This window comes from Erythrolamprus reginae, chromosome 9, assembly GCF_031021105.1.
Source record: "Erythrolamprus reginae isolate rEryReg1 chromosome 9, rEryReg1.hap1, whole genome shotgun sequence".
Lineage (NCBI taxonomy): Eukaryota > Metazoa > Chordata > Lepidosauria > Squamata > Dipsadidae > Erythrolamprus > Erythrolamprus reginae.
Genome location: NC_091958.1, coordinates 1,069,736 through 1,082,370, shown reverse-complemented (window position 1 = coordinate 1,082,370; position 12,635 = coordinate 1,069,736). Strand labels below are relative to the sequence as shown.

General features: G+C 48.6%; 1 protein-coding gene and 1 long non-coding RNA gene across 2 annotated transcripts in view; one reads left to right on the top strand and one right to left on the bottom strand.

Moving 5' to 3' along the window:
- PIEZO1 (piezo type mechanosensitive ion channel component 1 (Er blood group)) overlaps window positions 1-12,635 on the bottom strand; it is a 68,303-nt gene that overhangs the window by 52,276 nt on the left and 3,392 nt on the right. The window lies entirely within an intron of this gene.
- On the top strand, window positions 4,434-8,755 carry LOC139172538 (uncharacterized). Its single transcript, XR_011559888.1, has 3 exons — window positions 4,434-4,475; window positions 5,588-5,701; window positions 8,724-8,755. It is a non-coding gene; the product is annotated as an uncharacterized lncRNA (long non-coding RNA).

Sequence of the window (12,635 nt, the reverse complement as noted above, 5' to 3'; positions counted from 1 at the left end):
TTGGTACCACTCCTTGTTCTGGTCATGAAGCCATTTCTGCACTTTCATGGCCTCCCCCTCTGTGCCCAGCGACTAACCGTACTTCTGTCGACTCTTCTTGACAAGGGAGCAGAGTGAACAACTTTCCGGCTTTGGTGCCTGGATCCGGTGCAGTCTTGCCTGGGGGTTGTGAGATTGTGCAGTGGTCTCTTCCACCAAAGCAGGAAAGTCAGCCTCAGTCAGCAAATGGTGGGACCCACCCAGCCCAGCCCTAGAGCTTCTGGTTCAAGGGCCACCAAAGCAGGAAGGTCGTTCGCTCTGCTCCCTTCTCAAGAAGAGAGAATGTTTTTTTCTAGGGGGAGAACCAAACAGAATAATCAAGTTTGTGCAATAAAAAGGCCAGTTTGATGCTTACAGCCAAGCCCAGAATGGAGGTTGGAGGCACTGAGCGGAGTTTCCAAACTCTGGGTCTGGAAGGTGAGGGAGAACTTTTGCAAACTTCCAACAGGGAGTCTTGCCCAATCGGCTTCTAGCTCGATCCTGTCCGCCTCCCTCAGAACTTAGCCAAAGTCAGAGATAAAGTGGGGAGAAGAATAAACAGCTGGAAATGCCTTCCGTCTTAATCACTCTGCTTCAAAACAAGCCCTTCCCTGAATGTTTGGTGAATGACAATATCCCCAACCCACCTTTGATAAGATCCCGTTTCCCAAATACGGGCTCTCATCCTTTTTATCGCTGGAGAGGAAAACTCTCTTGATATTGTACTCTAACGTATCAGTGGTCACTACAAGACCCAAGCGTATTTATTTCTCTTTCCACCTCCAAAGCACAGAACAGTATCATAAACCTGGTTTAACTCAATGTTTCCTGGCTGGGGAATTCTGAGAGTTGAAGTCCACACGTGTTAAAGTTGACAAATTTGAGAAACCCTGGTTTAATTGCATGCACACTTTAAAGGTGAGCTATGTAACTGCAATCCAGGTGAAGAGAGAATCACTGTTTGCTATGGCTCACCATCAAAGTGAGAAGCATCATCCTGGCCTGCCTGCCTGCCTTCCCTTTTCTTTCTTCTTTCCCTTCCTTCCTTCTTTCCTTCCTTCCTTTTTCTTTCTTTTTCCCCTTCCTTCCTTCCTTCCTTTTTCTTTATTTTTTCCCTTCCTTCCCTTCCCTTCCCTTCCCTTCCCTTCCCTTCCCTTCCTTCCTTCCTTCCTTCCTTCCTTCCTTCCTTCCTTCCTTCCTTGCCAAGGCCAATGATTACAATATTTCAGGCTAAGTCTGCCCATTGCCAGGAGTTCAATCCTGACCAGCTCCAGGCTGATTCAGACTTCCATCCTTCCGATGTGTGTGTGTGTGTCAACTCAGATTGTTGGGGACAAGAGGCTGACTCTCTGTAAACCGCTTAAAGAAGGCTGTAAGTCCAAGTGCTTGCATTTCTTCACCCTTGCAAGTTCCAACAGCCAGACACACACACACACACACAATGTTAGCTGCCTGGCAGACCGGGTCCATCTCAGCTGTAGCCTCTGCTCCAATCTCTGCACCAGCCAAGCCGCCTCCCTGCTGGTCTTTCCCACTTGCCGTCCATCCGTTGGGCTCCAGGAAGTGCATCCGAACAGCCCAATCAGCCATGCAGGCAGCTGCAGAAACGCCAGCACCATCTATCACATCTCTCAAGCCAGGGTGTCCCATCCAAGAAGGTAATTATGCGCAAGCCGAGAGAAGCCAGATAGCAAATAAAACAGAAGAGACCCAGACCAGATTCTGGCCGAGGGAGGGATTCCCAGGCTTCATTGATTCTAAGGGAAAGCCTGGCACCAGCCCAGCCCTCGCTCTCTGACTCCCTCGCCCCACCTGGCCTGGGGAGGGTTCGGCCCCTGCGCTGCCAGCCTCCTTCCCCCCAAAATCCATGAAATGGGGGTCCCTGCACTGCTGACCGCTGGCCACCCGGAATCTGCTCCAGAATTAATGGCCATGTTATCCTCAAGAAATAACAATAGCATTTAGACTTATATACCGCTTCATGGTGCTTTTACAGCCCTCTCTAAGCGGTTTACAGAGAGTCAGCCTCTTGCCCCCAACAATCTGGGTCCTCATTTGACCCACCTTGGAAGGACGGAAAGAGGAGTCAACCTTGAGATGGTCAGGATCGGACTCCTGGCAATGGGCAGCGTTAGCCTGAAATATTGTAATCATCAGCCTTGGCAAGAAAGGAGGGAAGGAAAGGGAAGGAAGGAAGAGAAGAAAGGAAGGAATGGCATTTAAACTTTTCCCAGCCCTCTCTAAACGGTTTACAGAGAGTCAACCTCTTGCCCCCAACAACCTTGATCTGGTGGTGAGACAATCTGCCAAACTGCTGGCAGCCGGCGATCAGCAGAAGTAGCTGGCAGTACTGCACTCTAACCACTGCACCACCGAGACTCTAGTGTTTTATTTGAAAGGAAGCTGCACAGTAAAATTCAGAAACTTCACCCTGGGAGTTCTTCAGCAATCTAGGCAGAAGTTCCTGTATTTACCTAGCAACTGTTCAGTTCTCTTTCCGTGGTTCGGGGACTGGGAAGGGGTGCCGTGGCAGGTGTGGTGTGAAATCAACAAAGCCAACACCCCCAACACCTCCCTCTTTTTCCCTTCACTGATGGCTCTGTCTCAGCAGCTGTGCAGAGAAGGGAAAGGGGCAAACTCCCAGCCCTCCCCACGCTGAACTCCAACCGAGTCCACTCCGCAGGGCCCCAGGCAACCAGGCGAGACCAGACGTGCGAAGTGCACCACAGGACCTCTGGGTCAGCCTTGCGCAAGCTTGGCGGCAGGAGGACCTCGGCTGCAATCACAAGACCCACGCTTCCCCCTGCTTTATTTTTAGGCAAAAATTGCAGTTTAATTTTGGGAGTGAAAACAATCTGCCCCGTTTTGGAGGAGGAAGTAGAACCAGGATGCAGCCTGGGGAAGGAGCAGCAGGAGGGCTGAGAAAACAGGAGCAAGAGCAACAGGAGGGGGAGGGGGAGACTCTGCCTCCAGTTGTCTGGAAACCCCAGTGGGCTCGCTGCCACATTGTCCCCCTTTCTTGATCCTCCCTGGAGGGGGGTGCCTGCCAAGGCCAAGCCCAAGGGCCCTTCCCTCATTCCAAAAGGCGGCCTTTCCACATTCCTCAGCTGCCTCTGGCCGCTCCCCTGACCCAGTGGTGGGCAGGGGGCTTTCCCTTCGTCCCAGACGGGCAGAGTCCCTTTATCAAGGCAAGGCCAGGAGGAAAAAAAGATCCCTTGGGACTAGAACTTCCATTGGGACCGTCCTTCCCAGAGAACGTAGATCCCTGGTTCTCAACCTCAGCAGCCTGAAGTTAGTTAGTTAGTTTATTTATTTATTTATTTATTAGATTTGTATGCCGCCCCTCTCCGAAGACTCGGGGCGGCTAACAACAACAAAGTAAACAATGTAAACAAATGTAATATTAAAAAATAATCTAAAAAACACCCAATTTAAGAGACCAATCATACAAACAAGCATACCATGTATAAATTCTATAAGCCTAGGGGGAAGGGAAAAAATTTCAGTTCCCCCATGCCTGATGACAGAGGTGGGTTTTAAGGAGCTTGCGAAAGGCAAGGAGGGTGGGGGCAACTCTGATATCTGGGGGGAGCTGGTTCCAGAGGGTCGGGGCCGCCACAGAGAAGGCTCTTCTCCTGGGTCCCGCCAAATGTTGGGTGAACCTCATCTCCCACAATGCCATGCTGGCTGGGGAATTCTGGGAGTCGAAGCCCAACCGGTCTTTGAGTTGCCAAGGTTGAGAAACACTTTAAATATCCACTTTTTTGTCAATGACAAAGGAGAAAAGGATTGTTCAGTGTCAGACCCCCCAGGAACTGTCTAAAATGCATAATCCAAGCAGGCTTCGAAGACCTGCTGGAATTTCTAAAGTTGTTTGGGGGTTAAAAAGGAGCTTTGGCAAAGGCCCCCCAACCACAGGGAAGCCCAGGACGGTTCCCGGCTGGTTTTTCCACAGCCGACTTTCCCTCCAGCCACTGACCTGATTCTCGTTTCCCTGACCTAATTCTTGCCACGGCTGAGCTCACCAAAGTGCTTTCTCAGAGCATGTTTCAGACAGAGGGAACTTTTCCTTATGTCCTTCTTCTTTTTTTTTTTTTTTGCAAATAGGGGAAGGATCCTTCCAAGACGGAGGGTTGGCTTGGCTGGGCTCTCCCGCCAACCACATCACTGGCCCGGCAGTTCTGAGCCACGCTCGCCCAGCACGGTGGGGAAGGGAGGCTGGGCGACGGAGGCTCTTCGGACAAGGGGAGGAAAGGAGCACACACAGAGGGAGGGGGGCTGTGTGTGTGTGTGTGTGTTGCAGGCCAAGCCACTTTATTCTCTTGGGCACAACAGTGCGGCAAAGGTGACGGTCGCTGGCTTGCTGGGAGGAAGAGGAGGAGAAATGGCGATTTCTTATGGTTCCATCTGAGAGCAACACTTGCCAAATTTCCTGGACAATTCTCTTGAAACGACAAGTGAGCTTGCAACAGCAGACACTAATTTGTTACTACAAAGTCAGCATGATTCCTTGTTTCCTTGGAAAGATACATTTTCAAAGTTTCTAAAATGCATTTTGTGCTTCCAAGTGAGGCACGTTCCAGGGTTTCCAAGGCCTGCAAATCACTTTTGCAGATGAGTCACCAAGGAGGCCTCAACGCCACTTTCCAAGGCTTCCCCCAACCCACAATCCCCCCCACCCCCCTTGCTCACAGCCTCAGACATCAAAATAATCTGGATTTCCTTATCTGGGGCATCTGGGTACCAAGAGGGTTACCACTTATGACCACTTAATACCACTTATTAAGGTGAAAAACGATGGTTGGGGAATTCTGAGAGTTGAGGTCCACAAATCTTAAGGTTGCCACGGTTGGGCCCTTCTGCGTTAACTAGATCCACCCTCCGAGTCTCTGAAGGTCGGACTGCAGGTTAGAAGCAGAGGCCCAAGAGTAGATTTACTCCCTCCTGCAACCATTGAGATCAACGGAGAGAAAGAGGAGAAACTGCACTGGTTGGGGATTTGGGGAGAGGTGGATGCAACATGCCCTCTTCTTTATTTTTGGGGAGGGGGTGTAGAGAAAGAATTCCCCTCCCTGCTTTAAGCTTCAGAGCAATCTAAGCCCAGGTGCCAATGGCCTTTTAGCCGGATTTGGTGCTTAGGGAAAGACAGGCCTGAGTTCTGGGCTCTCCCAGGGAAGGCCAGGAAGAGGGTCACTCACACCGAAGTAGCTTGGAGGAAAAAGCAAAAGGAAGAGAAAGGACACAAGGGGGGGGGAGAGAGAGGCCTGGCTCTGGGCTCTTCCGGCTTCATGGAAAAAAATACAAATGAAAGGAGGGACCATCCTACCCACCCCATCCTGTTTTGATGGAAACTAATTCAATTCTGAAAGGCCGGCCTCTAGCCACGATCTCCGGTAAGGACAGAGGCCTGAGAATGACCAAGAGCAGAGGGATCCCTGGGCCCCGAAGAGGCAGGCCGCAGGAATTAATATTATTATTAATAATAATAACAACAACAATAACAATAATAACAACAACAATAATTACAACAACAACAACAACAATAATAATAATAATTATTATTTATTAGATTTGTATGCCGCCTCTCTCCGAAGACTCGGATCGGCGAATGCAGCTACTGACGGATTTGTTTAACGACTGTGTAACAGCTGAAGTGATCCCCTTAACGGCTGCAGCAAGAAAGGTTGTAAAATAAGGCAAAACTAACGTTTTCTCACTTAGCAACATTAGTTTGGGGTTCCATTGAGGTCACAAGTGGAGGACCACCTGTATCTGTTCTAGCAGCTGAATGAGGAAGCCCGGAAGGAGCAGAGGAGCCCCTGGCCCTTTGCTAAGCAACTTGGTAGCTTCTAGCCATAAAGCGGGCAGCCTCCCACTCCCCAAAGCCTACATTGCTGAAATGCCCCATAGGACTCCCCCACCCAAGGCCAGGAAGCCTCCAGCTCTGCTGCTGACCAGTTGGGTAGCAATACTCTTGCCTCATGTATCCCATCGACCGGTCAGAGTTGGCCTTCTCCACGTCCTGTCAGCCAAACAATGCCGGCTGGGGAAGGGCCTTCTCTGTGGTTGCCCCTGCCCTCTGGAATCAACTCCCTCCCTGGAGATCTGCATGGTTCCTACTCTCCCGGCCTTTTGGAAGAACTTGAAAACACATTTGTGCCAAAAGTCCTGAGGCTGTTGAACTGCCATTAAGTAAATGATTGGTATGATAGATTGATGTATGAGATGTGGTGGGTGAGTAAATTGCTTTCACGTTTTTATTAGATTGGGATGTTTTAGATTAATTCTGATTTCCGTGTTAAATATGTAATTTATGCTATAAGCAGCCCTGAGTCTCAGGGGAAGAGTGACCTAGAAATCAAATCAAATCGATCAATCAATCAATAGCATTTAGACTTATATATTGCTTCATAGTGTTTTTACAGCCCTTTCTACGCTGTTTACAGAGTCAGCCTCTTGCCCGCAACAATCTGGGTCCTCATTTGACCCCCCCCCCCTTGGAAGAAGGGAAGGCTGAGTCAACCTTGAGCCGGTGGTGAGATTTGAACTGCTGAACTACAGCTAGCAATTAGCTGAAGGAGCCTGCACTATAACAACTGCGCCATCCCAGTGTAGGGTAGCCTTTTAAGGGGGGTCCTGCTGGCTCAGCCAGCCCTGCAATTGATCCAAGCACAATGAATCAGGTGGGTTGATTCCATTAGAAACATAGAAACATAGAAGACTGACGGCAGAAAAAGACCTCATGGTCCATCTAGTCTGCCCTTATACTATTTCCTGTATTTTATCTTACAATGGATATATGTTTATCCCAGGCATGTTTAAATTCGGTTACTGTGGATTTACCAAACACATCTGCTGGACGTTTGTTCCAAGGATCTACTACTCTTTCAGTGAAATAATCTTTTCTCACGTTGCTTTTGATCTTTCCCCCAACTAACTTCAGATTGTGTCCCCTTGTTCTTGTGTTCACTTTCCTATTAAAAACACTTCCCTCCTGGACCTTATTTAACCCTTTAACATATTTAAATGTTTCGATCATGTCCCCCCTTTTCCTTCTGTCCTCCAGACTCTACAGATGGAGTTCATGAAGTCTTTCCTGATACGTTTTATGCTGAAGACCTTCCACCATTCTTGTAGCCCGTCTTTGGACCCGTTCAGTTTTGTCAATATCTTTTTGTAGGTGAGGTCTCCAGAACTGAACACAGTATTATTCCAAATGGGGTCTCACCAGCGCTCTATATAAGGGGATCACAATCTCCCTCTTCCTGCTTGTTATACCTCTAGCTATGCAGCCAAGCATCCTACTTGCTTTTCCTACTGCCCGACCACACTGCTCACCCATTTTGAGACTGTCAGAAATCACTACCCTTAAATCCTTCTCTTCTGAAGTTTTTGCTAACACAGAACTGCCAATGCAATACTCAGATTGAGGATTCAATTCAATTCCATTTATTGGATTTACCAGCCGACTCTAGGTGGCTCACAGCAATAAAAACAGTACACAATGAACAAACCCCCCTCATCCATCAATCATTCGTCACTTCGGGCCGGAGCTGTGTGTTGATTCAGACTTCCCTAATGAAAAGCAGCCGCTGCTCTCACGGAACTGAGTCAGGAAGCCACGTGCTGCCTCCACTTGAGTCACCAGGCAGGGCAGGGAGCCCCCTCCCCTTCGGAGCCCCCTGGTCCTGCCCTGCCCTCCCCTTGCAGCCATCCAGGCTGTGTGTGGGAGAGATGAACCAGGCCTTCCCAGCAGAAATCCCCTGCTCTAACTGCTCCACCCCACAGCCAAGAATCGATATGTGTAAAGGAAAAATACAGGAAAGAGTAGAAGGGCAGACTAGATGGACCAGAAGGTCTTCTTCTGCCGTCAACCTTCTACGTTTCTATGTGTCTACCAGACTTCAGAAGAAGCATGGTGGAAGGGAAACCAGTGTGTGTGTGTGTGTGTGTGTGTGTGTGTGTGTATGCACAATGTGTATCCAGACACCTCAGTCTAGAAAGGGACAGAAGAAGACCCAAAGTAGCAGATGCCGCCAGAGAAACAAAGGAGCCTCCCTTTGATCACCGGCCTTGACAGGAGCCACACTTTCATTGGATACAGGCTCCAGCCTCAGCTCCCTCTGGAACCCAGGCCCTGCTTTTCATAAGCCACGCTGGGGGCTTCCCAGGGCCCCAGTGGGGAAAACTACAACCCCCAGAATCCCCAGCCATCCTGGCCCCAAGGATCAGAGGGGCCCAAGCCGTGGAAGATGCCACCTGCTTTGGATCTCTTGGGTTTTTGGATCATTTTCTGCAGACATCCGTGGTTTAAGAGGGCAGGTTGGAGAAAAAGCCCCAACGAGGAAGGGGTTGCCTTGCTCTGGCTCCTCTTCCCCTGCTGCGGGATCCCCGGCCCTCCCCAGCCGAGACCCCCCCCTCAAAAATAAAGGGCTGGGTCTCATCATGGGAGGAGAGAAGTCACCCAAACCGCCTTCTGCAGAACGTTCCCACGCCACAAAACAGAAGAGAAACTGCTGCTTTAGCAATCGCCCTTCTTCCCGGGAGGTGTAACAATAGTAATGGCACTTAGATTTACCAGAGTCGCCCAGAAAGTAATGCACCCCATTTTTTTCTCAGCCTGCAGTAATGGTACAAATGCAAAACTTTAGATATATATCATTTGAATTGTCAGGAGTGCATGTGTAAATTTTGTGTCTCTTCAGACAGCATAGTTGCAGCCATGTTTCGATGGACGTTACAGACAGCGTGTCGTCATTGAATTTCTCATTGCGGAGAAAGAAACTGTTGGGAACATTCACAAAAGTTTGTGTAGAGTTTATGGGGAATCTGCAGTCGACAGAAGTACGGTTAGTCGCTGGGCACAGAGGGTGAGGCCATCACAGTGCAGAAATGGCTTTGTGACCAGAACAAGGAGGGGTACTTACAAGGCATACATGCCCTTGTGTCTCTCTGGAGGAAGACCACAGAATGGGACAGAGATTACGTGGAAAAATAGGGAGTGTAGAAGAAACATCGTTCTTTCTTGTGTGTAAGTTTCATTGTGTTTAATAAATAATTGTTGAAGAAAAAAAATGTGGTGCATTACTTTCTGGGCAACCCTAGTATATACCGCTTCACAATTTATTTATTTGTTTTAGTTTTGTATGCCGCCCCTCTCCGTAGACTCAGTGCTTTTACAGCCCTCTCTAAGCAGTTTACAATGAGAGTCCAATGGGAATTTCTCCATGGCCTCCCTGTTAGCATTCCTCAATCCCACCATCCTGCAGATGATGGACTACAACACCCATCACACTTTTCCCAATCTAGTCCTTACATTTCAGGGAATATTCTTTTTCTCCTCCAAGATGAAGAAAACCCCTAAATCCTCAGATCTTTACGCTGCAGGGCCCTTGGTCAGCAGACTTCTAAAAAGCCAGACTAATTTTTTTTAAAACTCCACATGTGGCAACTTAAGTGAACAGTCCGCGGCTGTGCATGATGATACGCCTGTGTAATCATGCGCATGTTAGCCAAACAGTTAAGAGAAACAAACTTCCTGGTTGAGTGTGTGAGAGGGAAACCAACTCCAGCTGTCTCCTCTCTTGCTGCGGCCGGAGAGACTTTCAAAACAGGCGGCGGAGTAAGTGGCCCTTCGCCTGCTCCTCCAATTACTCCTTCTTTCCTTCAGCGTAATTGTTCCGGGCACAAATCTCTCTTTGTGGGCAGGGAAAACTAGCCAAACTCCTTGGAAAAGTGACCGAGAGGGGTGCCAGATGGAGCGGCAACAAAGGGAAATTTTTTTTCACAACAAGCGCTCTCCTCTCGCTGTCACACATTTCTCCATTATTACCAACGCAACACATATACACACAAACAATACACGTTGCAGGGGATCAACCCACAACGCTTGAACTGAACACTGTAGCAGAAGCCAGAAAGGGGAAAAAAACAGTCAGGGAGCTTAGCTGCCTCTTTTTTACGGAGATGATGCCACGGTTGACCTCACCAACTTATTTATTTATTTATTAGATTTTTCTGCCACCCCTTTCCGTAGACTCCGTAAACTTCCTAAGAGGTCAGTAAGGGGTGTACATAAGTGCACCAGTGCCTACTGTCCCCTGTCCTATTGTCTCTCCTATGTCTCCTATATCTTCTCTTCTATACCTATATCTTTTTCTGCTATTCTCTCATAGTTATATTTCACTCCTTTATTTTCTCCTCTATTCCCCCTTTAATATATTCTACCTGATTATATCCTCTATAACCCTCATTGTGTATTGGACAAAACAAACAAATAAAATAAATAAAAATGCTGGGCAGAGAACTGTTGGGAGATACAAGGGACTTCCCGGTCAGAAAAAAGAGACAAGGAACAGCACTCCCAAACCATCTGGAATCCCAAGCATCTCTTTTTATTTCTCTCTATAAGGAGGAGGAGGAGGAGGAGGAGGAAGAAGAGGAGGAGGAGGAGGAGGAAGAAGAAGAAGAAGAAGAGGAAGAAGAAGAAGACCCCTCCCCATTGCAGCTCAGGGTTAAAAGAGAAAAGACCCCCTAGGGGATCCAGGCAAGAACAGAGAAGTCATAAAACAGCCAAGATGCCCTCAGGTGGGGGCAGGGGGTCCTCCTAGCAGTAGAAGAGTAAAGTTTGAAAGAGGCTGGTGGGATGCTGTACATCCAGGTGGCAAAATCCAAGCGCCCTAAACAGAGCAACACTGAAAAATCTCCCTCTTAGATTTGCTCCACTCTTCTTGCAGGCCAAAGGGCATTCAAGGAGGCCAAGGCCAAGTCTTGGAACTATAAATAGTTGAAAAGAGTTGAGCGCACCCAGGTTGAGAAAAGCCACCGGGTTGCGTAATGGAGGTAAACAGGCCTTCTGTCTCTGTGGCGTGCCCTTGTCAGGAGTGGGGGCCTAAAAACCCCGCTTCTGGACAGAGCAACATTTGCAGGTGGAGTTATTATGACATTCCTCACATCCTGAAGGCTCGGTGAGTCACCTGTGGGGCAGGCAGAGAGAGAGAGAGAGAGAGAGAGAGAGAGAGAGAGAGAGAGAGAGAGAGAGAGAGACCCACAAAGACTTTATTTTGCCACTGAAGGAATTGGCCTTGGATTGCCCAAGGAAGCTGCAAGGAAGGGCTCCCTGCTGGCCTGAGGCTCCCAAAATATTGCAAGTTTCTTTTCTCTGTCTGGCCACAAATGAAACTTCAACAGCACTTTTTCTGAACTCCAAAAACACGTGGTGGGCAAGCTAAGGGAAAGAACCTTGTCCATCTCAGCCACTCAGTCTGTCTCGGCAGCTTGACCCGCTCTCCATATGCATGGGGCTACCTTTGAAGAGTGTTCGGAAACTGCCAATTGTGCAGAACGCAGCCACGCGAGCAGTCATGGGCCTGTCCAGGTACTCACATATCTCTCCAACACTCCATGGTCTACACTGGCTGCCAACTGGTTTCCGGACTCAATTCAAAGTGTTGGTTATGACCTGTAAAGCCCTACATGGGGCCAGAATACCTATGGGACCGCCTCCTGCCGCATGAGTCCCAGTGACTGGTCAGGTCCCACAGAGTCAGCCTTCTCCAGGTCCCATCAACTAGACACTGTTGTTTGGCAGGTCCTAGGGGAAGAGCCTTCTCTGTGGGGGGCCCGGCCCTCTGGCATCATCTCCCCCCAGAGATTCATACTGCCCCCACCCTCCTCGCCTTCTGCAATAGTCGGAAGACTCAGTTATGCTGCCAGGCTTGAGGCTACTAGACTCTTGCCCTTTGGCCAATGAATACAAATCCAACAAACAAACAAACAAATGTGTTGATAGAAAGTTGATCAAATGGAATGACTTTTTTTTACGGCTTTTGGGGTTTTAGATTTCAAATTTAATTAATTGGATTTAATATATTATATATTGTTTTATTATATGTTGTAAGCCGCCCCGAGTCCTCAGAGAGAGGTGGCATAAAAGCCCAATCAATCAATCAATCAATCAATCAATCAATAAATGTGTATGGACTCAAAAAACAACCCACTCTTAACCACTGACGTCCTATTCCCAACACACACACAATCTGACCAGGCACAAAAGAACCTCAACCACGTAACTGGAAGGTTTGTGGACTTCAATTCCCAGAATTCCCCAGCCAGCTATGCCCCTGCTTGAAACAGCGGCTGCTTTGCTGACTTGATCTTTCTGGAATGCAAAGACAGATGCCAAGGGGGCTTCTCCCAAAGGCGGGGTTAGAAGGGTGATCACTGTTACGAGTCTAAGCCTTTGATGACTGCAGAAGATGCTTTCATCTCATCCGGCAGAAAAAAAGGAGTGCATTTTGGATATAGGCTTCTCTGCTTGCATGCAATACCATCTGTCACCACAAGGCCTCCCTATGCAGGAGCCCTTCCTGGTAGGTTTTTTTAACAAGCTTCTGCTACAGAGTCCATCATTCCCAATCTGAGCAGCCAAACCCGGGCTATTGAAACCACTGGCATGGTGGTATCTGGATTCACTGGGGGGGGGGGTCGTCTTGCTCAAAAGTTATCATTCCTGCCATAAAGGCACACTTGCAAAAACATCTAAAACCCAGGTGTGCAAAAGCTCTATTTTCTCAGGCCACGTGCCAGGTAACCTTCCCTTCCACAATCTCTGCAAA